Below are 12,523 nucleotides of genomic sequence, written 5' to 3' on the forward strand. Positions count from 1 at the left end.
ACTGAAAGGGGACGCAACCAAGCAGACACCTGGGAGGATGAGCTGTCAATGTTGGAAGAAACATCCTCTCCCACACACAGGACATTCGTGAATCCCAGGCACTTTAGCTTTCAAGAGCCCCTTTCCTCCATTAAGAGTTTTTTTAAATTCTATTTTAGCACTGGGTTAGTATAAGAATGAATATATTAATATTATATATTAAAACTTTTATTCAGCCTAAATTTTTTTAAAAAGAAATTAATGTGGGCACCGGTGGCCCCTGCCTTACTCCAGCTACTCAGGAGACTGAAGCAAGAGGATAGTAAATTTGAAGCCAGGCTGAGCAACTTAGAAAGATCCTGTCTCAAAAAAATAAAAATAGAGGGGCCTGGGATGTGGCTCAAGCGGTAGCGCGCTCGCCTGGCATGCGTGCGGCCCGGGTTCGATCCTCAGCACCACATACAAAAAAAAAAAGCAAAGATGTTGTGTCCGCCGATAATTAAAAAATAAATATTAAAGAAATAAAAATAGAAAAGCCTGGGAATGTAGCTCCTGGTAGAGTGTGCCTGGGATCAATACCCAGTACTAGAAAAAGAGAGAAGAAAGAAAAAGAAAAAAGGCCCCTAAAACTACAATGGGACCTAGGCATTGTATCCAATGGATTAGTCAGCCCCACCCTCTATCTGGCCTACCTGGTTGTTCAGTTCATGTTCCAGAAAGAAGGATAAAGAAAAGACCTACTGGGTAGAATGGTCCTTTGACCTTGTCTCCTCAACAGTCTCCCAGCTAATGGGCAGGCTGAGGCAGGAGGATGAAGTTCTGAGGCCAGTCTGGGGAACTTAGCAAGACCCTGTCTAAAAATAAAAATACCTGGGAATGGAACTCAGTGTTAGAGTGCATGCCTAGCATGTGTGAGGCCCTGTGTTCAGTCTGTAGCCCTCTAAAAATAAATAAGTAGAGATACTTTAATTAAACCTAAAAATTTTAATTCAATTTTTTAGTCCCACTGGCTGCATTTAAGTGCTTCACAGCAACATGTGGTTAGTGGCTACCATTTTAGACAGCACAAATGCAGAACTTTGTAATCCTCGCAGAAAATTCTATGGACAGGGCTGCCCTAAGTCCTTTCTTATAAAACAGTTATCTCCTTATTAGGCTCTACAAATTCACCCCATTAACACAATCTACAGGCCAGGCATCAGCAAGGCAGAGGAACCTAATAGAACAAGAAAAAAACTTTTTTAAAGTTTTTGATATTTATTTTCTTAAATTGATTGTTTTGAGGGAAACAATCCAGAACTTTGATGGATTTTCTTTAGATAATTTACATTTATAAATGTCTTTCTGTTAAATTATAAACCATTGCACCAGGCATGGAGGTACCCACCTGTAATCCCAGTGATTCAGGAGGCTAAGACAGGAGGATCAAAAATTCAAGGTCAGCCTCAACAATTTAGCAAGACCCTATCTCAAAATGAAAAATAAAAAGGGCTGGGATGAAGTTCAGTGGTTAAATGCCCCTAGGTCCCCAATATCAAAAATAAATGAATAAATAAATAAGGTCAAGGATGTGACTCAATGGTAGAGCACTCCTGAGTTCAATTCCCAGATGATGATGATGATAATAATAATAATAAACCAAGAGGTACACCATGGAGAAAATTATAAAGTTATCTAAAGTTAATACTATATAACATTTGAATCTTGCTGCTGATTGACACCACTTGCTGTGATTTTTGCCATCATCACACTTTCTTTTACAATTTTGTCTTTTTATATTATTAGCAGAAGCAGATTTATAGGTGGAAAGATTTAAACCTCCAATCCCTCAGTCCACGTTTTTTTTTTTTTTTTGGTGGCGGTGGTACTGGGGATTAAACTCACATCTCATATGCACTTTACCACTGAGTTACATCTTGTTTTATTTTTCAATTTTGAGACAGGGTCTCACTAAACTGCCCAGACTGGCCTTGAACTTTTGATTCTCCTGCTGCAGCCTCCCAAGTTGCTGAAATTACATGCATGTAATGCATGGACCCACCATGGACCTCTTTTGAGAACAGCAATGGATGAACCTTACAATAGGGTCACATCAGCATGTGCTTTTGTAAAATTTTCATATATAAGGTAGTTTCACATCAATCAGTTAAGATCACCATCTCTTTTTGCCCAGAATTCTCCTTTGCCTCATGTAGGTTGATGGGGGAATGAGATCTAAGTGAGGGGACATTGATGTGGATGTGTTTAGTGTGGGTTCAATGGAATCAATTCATGTGGTCTGTAGTCTTTCCACCTTAGTGGAAGATTGCCAGCCATCTTAGTGTAGGGATTCACTACCCCGCTCTGAGATGCCTTACCTGGTACAGGGCACAAAAAAGGTGATTCATCACAGTAGAAACGTGCCCTACAGTGCCCAGCACTGAGACTTTGTGGGTAATAAAGAAGAAACAAGATGTGAAATATAAAGAGCCAGAAGCTGGTATGTAGAAATTTATTCCAGTCACTAGACAGGTGAAACTGTAAGTGAAGGATATGTTTCTCATTAACCCTAGTCCAAATCAAAATTCTCTCAGGAATGCTCTCATTAAAGTGGTGTATGTAATTACAAGCACACCAACCTTTCTGTTTCCCTTTCTCTGGTCATTGGGCAAAATAAAATTCATCAGGATTCCTGTGGAGGGAACACAGAAAACAATAAAGCAAACAAGAAGAGCATTTGTGTGTGGATTTGTAGGTTTCATGCATCAGATCACATCTTAACATATCTGACACATCTTGTCTTGACAAAGTCTGGTGGTTCCAGAAGAAACAGCTTGCTAAATTGCCATCAATGCAGTGAAACAGCCTGCAGAATATACACATCCACACCACAGAGTAAAAGATACAAAACAAAGGAAGCACTCGAGAGAGAAAGCATGACATAAAATAAGATGCCAGAAGGAGAACCAAACCTATTCATCATGCCACATCAATAAAGGCAAATGAAATAAACCTTGTTTGGAAAGAAAATCTATAATATGCCTTTCAATTGGACATCTTCTGTGCCTCTAAGTGTCACATTTCTGCAGGTCTGTCCTGGCCTCTCTGTAGTGACCAATGTGGCTTTACCATCCACTGACTTCACATAGAAACAACACTCCATGCCTCACTTCTTGGTCACTTTACCCCTAAGACAGATGGTCCCAAGAGTGTTGCTAGAAAAAAGACTCCTAGGACAGGATTGTGAAACTGAATTGCTTTCTGTTTTGATGGAATAGGGGCATTCTAACTAATGGTGAGTGAGTGCTGATCACTCTTGGCATAAAGTAGCATCAAAATTACTAAGGTTGTCACCTCTGGCTAGTTGGGGTGAGGTGTAGGTGGAAGGTGAAATTGGGCTGGAAAATGGAGTGCCTGTGGCACTTGTCTGATATGGGGGTAATGATCATTAGAAGAAATATAGAGTAGGCCAACTTTTTTTAAAAAAATATATTTTTTAGTTGTCAATGGGCCTTTATTTTTATTTATATGTGGTGCTGAGAATGGAACCCCCGTGCCTCACACATGCTAGACAAAGGCTCTACCACTGAGTCACAACCCCAGCCCCAAGGCCAGCTTTTTTGGGGGGTGGAGCCACATCTCCAGCCTTATTTTGTATTTTATTGGAGAGACAGGGTCTCACTGAGTTGCTTAGTGCCTGGCTTTTGCTGAGGTTGGCTTTGAACTCAAGATACTCCTGCCTCAGTCTTCTGAGATACTAAGATTATAGGTATGCACCACCGCACCTTGCTGTTTGCAGGTTTTTTTAGATAAAAAAAAAAATTGTATTTACTTAGAAGCATTTAGAATATCAACGATTGAAACTTTATTTTTGCAATTACAGAGTGATATTCAGTTAAAAGAAGAACAATTATCTCATATAAGCTGCATCAGAGACAACTGAAGATGAAAAACTACTGTCCCCATATATAACTAATTTGTGCTGGGCACCAACAAGAACTTGTTTTAAATTTCCAAGCCAATTTACAACCCCCATCCTGTACCAGGCAAGGTTAGTGGTGAGTGAAAATACCACCAGGACAGAGCTATCTAAAGATGCATTCAGTAGTGTGTTATCTATACAAAAAAAAATGACATTGTACAGTGTAAAAACAAATCTTACACAGCCTTGCATTTCAATTTTTTTTCTTTAAAAGGAGTGAGTTGTGTACAGGAGGGTTAAATGTTTTATAGAAAAAAAAATGCGCTAGAACCAACTTATTCATCCTCATCATCTTCTTCATCTTCCTCCTCTTCCTCCTCTTCCTTCTTTTTCTTGCTTTCTTCAGCCTTGACAGCTCCCTTTCTTGCTGCATCAGGTTTTCCTTTAGCTCGGTAGGCAGCAATACCCTTTTTGGATTTTTTCTTCAGTGGGGCAGTTTTGTTTTCGAAGGCTGCTTGTCATCTGCAGCAGTGTGATTCCACATCTCACCCCGTTTCTTTGCAGCATCACCAATGGATAGGCCAGGGTGTTCTCCCTTGATGTGGGGGCAATACTCAGAACAGAACAAGAAGAAGGCCGAAGGAGGCCTCTTGGGTGCATTGGGATCCTTGAACTTCCTGTTTGTTTCCCCTTTGGAGGGATATAGGTTTTCATTTCTCTTTCATAATGGGCCTTGTCCACCTTTCCCAAGTCTTCAAATTTTCCTTTCTCTTTAGCAGACACGGTCTTCCACCTCTCTGAGCACTTCTTAGAAAACTGAGAAGTTGACTGAAGCATCTGTGTGCTTCTTCTGTGCTCCTCCCGGCAAGTTTGCACAAAGAATGCATATGATGACATTTTGCCTCTCAGCTTCTTAGGATCTCCATGTTTAGTTATTTTTTTCTCAGCGAGGCACAGAGTCGCCCAGTGCGGGTCCGCCTCTCACTTGCTCCTGTCTCTGCTGTCTCTGTGGAACTCAACCTAATGCAATGGCTGTCGCTTTTTACAGTTTTTAAAAACATTCTTATGTCTTAAAGTTTCAAGGTCAACTGCTAAAATTAAGCTCAGCAACTGATTGTAAAAGTGACGGAGCTACCAATGGCGGCTGGAAGTGCAGTCCTGGTAGCTCTCGTGTCCCATTCAAGGCCCACCAGGAAAAAGGTGGAGCTTGGGTCAGGGGCATGGGGTAGGTGAGCCTCAAAACCTTGTACCTTGAGAAACTTGAACGTGAAATCTTGAGTGTGAAACTTGCACATGACAATGGGATGGAGATGCCAGAGCTTCCCTGACACAGTTCTAAGAAAGAGGTCACAAGATTCAAGGAGAGAGGAACATTAGAGTGCATCTACTAGGTAAGACCTAAGACCCCACCATATGACCTTTCCAGGCAGGCCTAGAAAAAATAAGGTAAGTATTTTTGAAATGCCCTGTAGGGCTGATAGGAGTAGACACTGCCAATGAACCAGACGCCCAAGTAAAAGTGGATTAGGTACTTGGGATGGCAGAGGCCATTTATGGAGCCCTTCCCTGCCAGGCCAGGTAGATGTAATTACTGGAAGGGGCTGCAAGGACAGTGCAGGCAGTTAGGATGCCTTGGAAAGCTTTGTGGTTTGATAGTGTCAATGTGGATTGACAGCCCATAAGGGTGATGCTTGATTTGTGTTTAAAAAAAAAAAAAAACAATCTAGCACTAAGGGGCAAAAGACTTATTCTCTCTGAAAAGGAAAATTCTAGTACCTACTTCATTTACTACCCTGAATAAATTTTTGGATTGATCAGAGTCTATTAGCTGGAGGAGAGGCTGGGCTTCCTTGAGGAACACCATCTTAAGTAGTATGCTGGTCGTCTTTCTCCCAGGGTATCAGTGGCCACTTGTCTGAATAACTGTGCACTAGGGCAAAGAGACTACTCAGAATTTTACAGGATTGTTAAATATGGTTCTTAAGTTGGGGAAGTGGGCAATGAGGAGACCTACAATGCTATCATGGTATTTGTGGAGCCAGGCACAGTAGTGCACACCTGTAATCCTAGTTACTCAGGAGGCTGAGGCAGGAGGATTGCAAGTTTGAGGTCAGCCTTGGCAATTTAGGGAGACTCTGTCTCAAAATAAAACATAAAAAGGGCTGGGGATATGGCTCAGTGGTAGAGCAACCCTGGGTTCAATTCCTAGTGCCAGAAAGAAGAAGCAGAGGAAGAGGAAGAAGCAGCAGCAGCTTATAGAACTCAAGCACTTAATGGAGTTTTCACCCAGTTCTTTTTCAGTTGGCCCAGTAAGTGTCAGGACAGTGAACTCCCTTAAAGATAAAAATGTAAAAGTACTGTGAATGTACTAGGAAAAAGCATGGAGAAAACTAGTTAACTAATCTAAGTGTAGGATAGCCTTTCTAAACAAACAAACAAAAAATTTAAAAAGCTCAGCTATTAAAAAAAACTGACAAATTTTATTCCATGAATTTTAATATTTCTGTACTCACGTGTCAATAGCATGAGAAGGGGTGGTGGTGGCAGGGAGGAAGCACTATTCTCGATTTAAATGGCTTGTCAACGTACTAAAATGTGCTAAATCTCACCCCATGATTTTAATTTGTATACCTTTAATTATGAATGAGGCTGAGATCTTTTAACATGATTTACAAACCAGTTATTCAGTTTTTCTGTGAAAGCAGATTTTGACTTTCAGCCATTCTCCACCCCTGTTGGTAAAGATCAAAACATTTACTAATACATATTTGACTACACCTTAAATAAATAAACACTTATATGCATTTTGGGGAAAAATTCATGTGTGAATTGATGTGGATTTTTTTAAGGGACACTTGACAATATGTTAAAATCATTAACACACATGTCTTTTGACTCAGCAATTCTATGTTGTTGTTGTTTATTGTTTTGTTTTGTTTAGTTTTTGTACTGGAGATTGAACCCAGGGATGCTCTACCTCTGAACTACAACCCAACCCTTTTAAAATTTTATTTTGAAACAGAGTCTTGGTATGTTGCTGAGATTTTAGCCTTGAACTTGCAATCCTCCTGCCTCAAATTTTGGAATACCTGGGATTAGAGAGTATGCTCCACTAAGACTGACTTCATCAATCCTATTTCTAGGATAAGAAATATATGTGTGTGAAGACATATGTATGTGAGCATTGTTTGAAATAGCAAAACTCTAAAAACAATCTAAATATCCATGCAAGGGGAGCTGGCTAAATACATTATGAAATAATAGTTCAAACAAATACTATGGAGCTGTAAAAAAATGAATGAAGCAGATATACACATAACATATGCTTCTGTGTGTATGCACAATATTAAAATATTTCTATTATTGTTAAGTGAAAAAAAAAAAAAAGGCAAGCACAGTATAGGATACCTAGCAGTCAGTCTTTGAAATATTAAGAACTTCCCCTCTGCCAGGAACTGTCCTAGGTGCTGGAGATACAGAGGTGAACCAAACAGGTCAGATTCAAGCTGACATTCTGGTAGAGTAGAAAAATGATGAACAAGTTAAATAACCCAGAAATGAGATAATTTCAGATGGGGGTAGGGGATCAATGCTATGAAGGAAATTCAACTAAAGCTCAGGACTGTGAGAGATTAGGTGCTGGGGGTGGCGCTGTTTTAGAACAGGTGGTCAAGGGGGACTTCTCTAAGGCGCCATCTGAGTTGAGGCAGCAGGCACAAGGTCCCAGAGGCAGGAAAAAACTGCCTTAAAGAGTACTTTTAAGTACTGAGGGGTCCAGTAATGGCATAAGCTGAAGACAGTGACTGACAGGAGGGGCAGAGCAGTACAGATCAGGTCTGAGAGATAGGCAGGCTTGGAATTTGCATTTGGTTCTAGAAACATGTTCTCAGTGTGCAAAAAAGGGGCGTAACAGACACACATAAATTCATTTCTTCTTGCATTTGTGCTTGTTTATATACATAATATATTTGGAAAGAAATATAAGGCTGATGATGGTGGCTGCCCCAGGGAGACTGAGTACGAAAGAGATTTATGTTTTGTGACATAGTTTTTTAAATGCTGTTTGATATTTTTACCATGTGCCTGAATTACTTTTTCAATTAAAAACTAGTTAATTTTTTAAACTGTGAAAACATCTTAATATTCAATCTCAGTTGTAATCAGAGAAATGCAAATTAAAACATCAAGGAAAGAAGTTTTTAAGAAGGATTTAAAAACTCATAAAGCTCATGGTTGATGAGGATATAAAAAAAGACTTTTTTTTTTTTACTATTTGTATATCTTATTTATGGAAATGAGCAATAGTAAACCTTGCTTGAGGATCATTTGACTATTTTGATATCAAAGGCCTTTAACTGTTTTGGTAGATCCTTGCTTCAATCATTCCATGTCTGTGAATGCCCTCACAGGAAAGAACCACAGACAGGTACAAATATTAAGCTCTGAGGATATTTATTCTAGTATATCTATATCAGGGAAATGACAGCAACAGTTTAAATTCTAAAGAGTCAACTATTTAAATAAAAGAGGGTAAATCTATACAATAGAATATTATGCCAGTATTTTAAAGACTGTTAAAAGAATAAAGAATATTTAATGACATCGAAATTGTTATTGATTTGTTATTGGATGAAAAAGGTAAGAAGGAGAAGGTTGTGTATTCTAATTTCAGCATGCACCCACACACATATGAAGACTGTAAGAACTAATAATAGTTAATAAGTCCTTGGCCATGCATAGTCTCTTTATTTATGGTGAACTTTAAAAATAATTTTTACTTTTGGGGCCTCAAATGTTTGTACTTAGATTGTAATACCTAGTTAAGAATACATTATTATTTTTAATCTATTGTTTTAATTTTATTTATTTTGACTCATGTATGTACACATTTGTGTATGTATTTGTTTCTATATGGAACTCTTATTAACCTACCACCATCTAGAAAATTGCAAATAACTATCTATGGCTCCTCACTTTCCCCAAGCCCTCCCTCTCCCAACTAAAAGTAACTGCCACTCTAAATTTTGTGTTTATCATTACCTTGCTTTTTAATTAATTAATTAATTTATTTATTTATTTTATTTTTTTTTTTGGTGTGTGTGCTGTTATTTTTATTATTTGTCTCTATTTACTAAGTGGTCTTGCATTCTGGGCAAGATACATATCAAGGGAGTTGGGAATCTTGGCAACTACTGTCTACACCAGGAAAATAGTATTATTATTTTTTAATTTGTAAAATACACATAACATAAAATATACCATGTTAACCATTTTATTTGTTGCTTTTTTAAAAAAATTGTTCTAGGGGCTGGGGTTGTGGCTCAGCAGTAGAGCACTCGCCTTGCATGCACGAGGCCCTGGGTTTGCTCCTCAGCACCACATAAAAATAAATAAGTGAAATAAAGGTATTGTGTCCAACTATAACTAAAAAATAAATATTTTTAAAAAATTGTTCTAATTGGTTATATGACACTAGAATGCATTTTGACACATTGTATACAAATGGAGCACAACTTTTCATTTCTGTGGCTGTACATGCTGCAGAGTCACATCAGTCAAGTACTCATACATGTATGTAGAGTAATAATAACCATTTCATTCCACCTGCCTTCCCATCCCAACAATCCCTCACCTCATTTAAATCCCCTCTGTATAATCCAAAGTTTATTCATTTTTTCCTCTTCACCCACATTATGGATCAACATCCACTTATCAGAGAAAACATTTGGCTTTTGTTTCTTTGGGTTTGGCTTATTTCACTTAGCATGATATTCTCCAGTTTCATCCATTTACCTGAAAATACCATAATTTCATTCTTCTTTAAGGTTGAGTAAAATTCCATTTCATAGATATACCACATTTCTTTATCCATTCATCTGTTGAAGGGCATCTAGGTTGTTTCCATAGTTTAGCTATTGTGAATTGAGGTGACATAAACATCAATGTGGCTGCATCACTGTAGTATGCTTTGGGTATAAACAGAGGAGTGGGATAGCTGGGTCAAATGAAGTTTCCATTCCAAGTTTTCTGAGAAATCTCCATACTGCTTTCCATGGTGGTTGCAAAAATTTGCAGTCCCACCAGCAATGTATGAGTACACCTACTTCCCTACATCACAAACACTTATTATTGCTTGTATTCTTGATAATTTCCACTCTTACTGGAGTAAGATAAAACCTTAGAGTAGTTTTGATTTGCATTTCTCTAATTACTAGAGACGTTGAACATATTTTCATATATTGGTAGATAGATTGTGTTTCTTCTTCTAAGAAGTGTCTGTTCAGTTCCTTAGCCCATTTATTGATTGGGTAATTTGTTTTTTGGGTGTTAAGTTTTTTGAGTTTTTTATATATCCTGGAGATAAGTGCTCTCTCTGAGGTGCATGTAGTAAAGATTTTCTCCTGTTCTTAGGCTCTCTCTTCATATTATTGATTGTTTCCTTTGCTGAGAAGAAGCTTTTTAGTTTGAATTCATACCATTTTTTTGTTTTTTTAATTGATTTTATTTTTTAATACATGACAGTGGAATGCATTACAATTCTTATTACACACATAGAGCACTATTTTTCATATCTCTGTATATAAAGTATGTTCACACCAATTCATGTCTTCATACATATACTTTGGATAATGATGTCCATCATATTCCACCATCATTGCTAACCCCCTGACCCCTCCCTTCCTCTCCCACCCCTCTGCCCTATCTAGAGTTCCTCTATTCCTCCCATGCTCCCCCTCCCTACCCCACTATGAGTCAGTCATCTTATATCAGAGAAAACATTCAGCATTTGATTTTTTGGAATTGGCTAACTTCACTTAACATTATCTTCTCCAACTACATCCATTTACCTGCAAATGGATGCCATGGTTTTATTTTCTTTTATTGCTGAATAACATTCCATTGTGTATATATTCCACATTTTTAATCCATTCATCTGTTGAAGGGCATCTAGGTTGGTTCCACAGTTTAGCTATTGTGAATTGTGCTGCTATAAACATTGATGTGGCTGTGTCCCTGTAGTATCCTGTTTTTAAGTCCTTTGGGTATAGACTGAGGAGAGAGATAGCTGGGTCAAATGGTGGTTCCATTCCCAGTTTTTCAAGGAATCTCCATACTGCTTTCCATATTGGCTGCACCAATTTTCAGTCCCACCAGCAATGTATGAGTGTACCTTTTTCCCCACATCCTCACTAACACTTACTGTTGTTTGTCTTCATAATAGCTGCCATTCTGACTGGAATGAGATGAAATCTTAAGAGAAGTTTTGATTTGCATTTCTCTAATTGCTAGAGATAATGAACATTTTTTAATATATTTGTTAATTGATTCTGTATCCTCTTTTGAGAAGTGTCTGTTCAAGTCCTTGGCCCATTTATTGATTGGGTTATTTGGTTTTTGGTGTTTAGCTTTTTGAGTTCTTTATATACCCTAGAGATTAGTATTCTATCTAATGTGTGAGGGGCAAAAATTTGCTCCAAAGATGTAGGCTCTCTATTCACCTAACAGATTATTACTTTTGCTGAGAAGAAACTTTTTAGTTTGAATCCATCCCATTTATTGATTCTTGGTTTTAATTCTTGTGCTACAGTAGTCTTATTAAGGAAGGTGGGGCCTAATCCCACATGATGAAGATTAGGGCCTACTTTTTCTTCCATTAGACGCAGAGTCTATGGTTTATTGAATTCATACCATTTTTGATTCTTGATTTTACTTCATGTGCTTTAGGAATCTTGTTAAGGAAGTTGGGTCCCATGCCAACATGATGAAGATTTGGGCCTACTTTTTCTTCTGTGAGGTGCACAGTCTCTGTATTAGTGCCTAAGTCTTTGATCCACTTTGAGTTGAGTTTTGTGCATGGTGAGAGATACAGGTTTAATTTCATTTTTGTACATATGTATTTCCAGTTTTCCCAGCACCATTTGTTAAAGAGACTACCTTTTCTCCAGTGGATGTTTTTGGTGGTTTTGTCTAGAATGAGATAACTGTATTTATGTGGGTTTGTATCTGTGCCATTGTTCTACATGTCTATTTTGGTGCTAATACCATGCTGTTTTTGTTCAATAGCTCTGTAGTAGAGTTTAAGGTCTGGTATTGTGATGCCTCCTACTTCACTCTTCTTGGTAAGGATTTCTTTGGCTATTCTGGGTCTCTTATTTTTCCAAATGAATTTCATGATTGCTTTTTCTAGTTCTATGAAGAATGTCATTGGGATTCTCATAGGAATAGCATTAAATCTGTATAACGCTTTTGGTAGTATGGCCATTTTGACAATACTAATTCTGCCTATCCAAGAACATGGGAGATCTTTCCATCTTCTAAGGTCTTTTTAAAATTTATTTCTTTAGTGTTCTATAGTTTTAATTGTAGAGGTTTTTCACCTCTTTTGTTAGATTGGTTCCCAAGGATTTTACTATTTTCGAGGCTATTTTGAATGGTGCAGTTTTCCTAATTTCTCTTTCAATGGATTCATTGCTGATGAATAGAAATGTATTTGATTTATGGATATTGATTTTATATCTGCTATTTGCTGAGTTCATTTATTAGTTCTAGAAGTGTTCTGATGGAATTTTTGGAACTACTCAATATAGAGAAGTTCAATATAGAATTATGTCCTCGCAAATAATAATAGTTTGACTTCTTCTT

The 12,523-nt window shown here is 37.8% G+C and overlaps 1 pseudogene; it reads right to left on the bottom strand.

The window, feature by feature from the left end:
• Window positions 1-4,215: 4,215 nt before the first annotated feature.
• The window catches only part of LOC124089414 (high mobility group protein B1-like), a 60,692-nt pseudogene continuing 52,384 nt past the window's right edge, over window positions 4,216-12,523 (bottom strand).

Source organism: Marmota monax, unplaced genomic scaffold, assembly GCF_021218885.2.
Source record: "Marmota monax isolate L192 unplaced genomic scaffold, Marmota_monax_Labrador192_F-V1.1 WCK01_AAM20220418_F8-fsc00005, whole genome shotgun sequence".
Taxonomy (NCBI): domain Eukaryota; kingdom Metazoa; phylum Chordata; class Mammalia; order Rodentia; family Sciuridae; genus Marmota; species Marmota monax.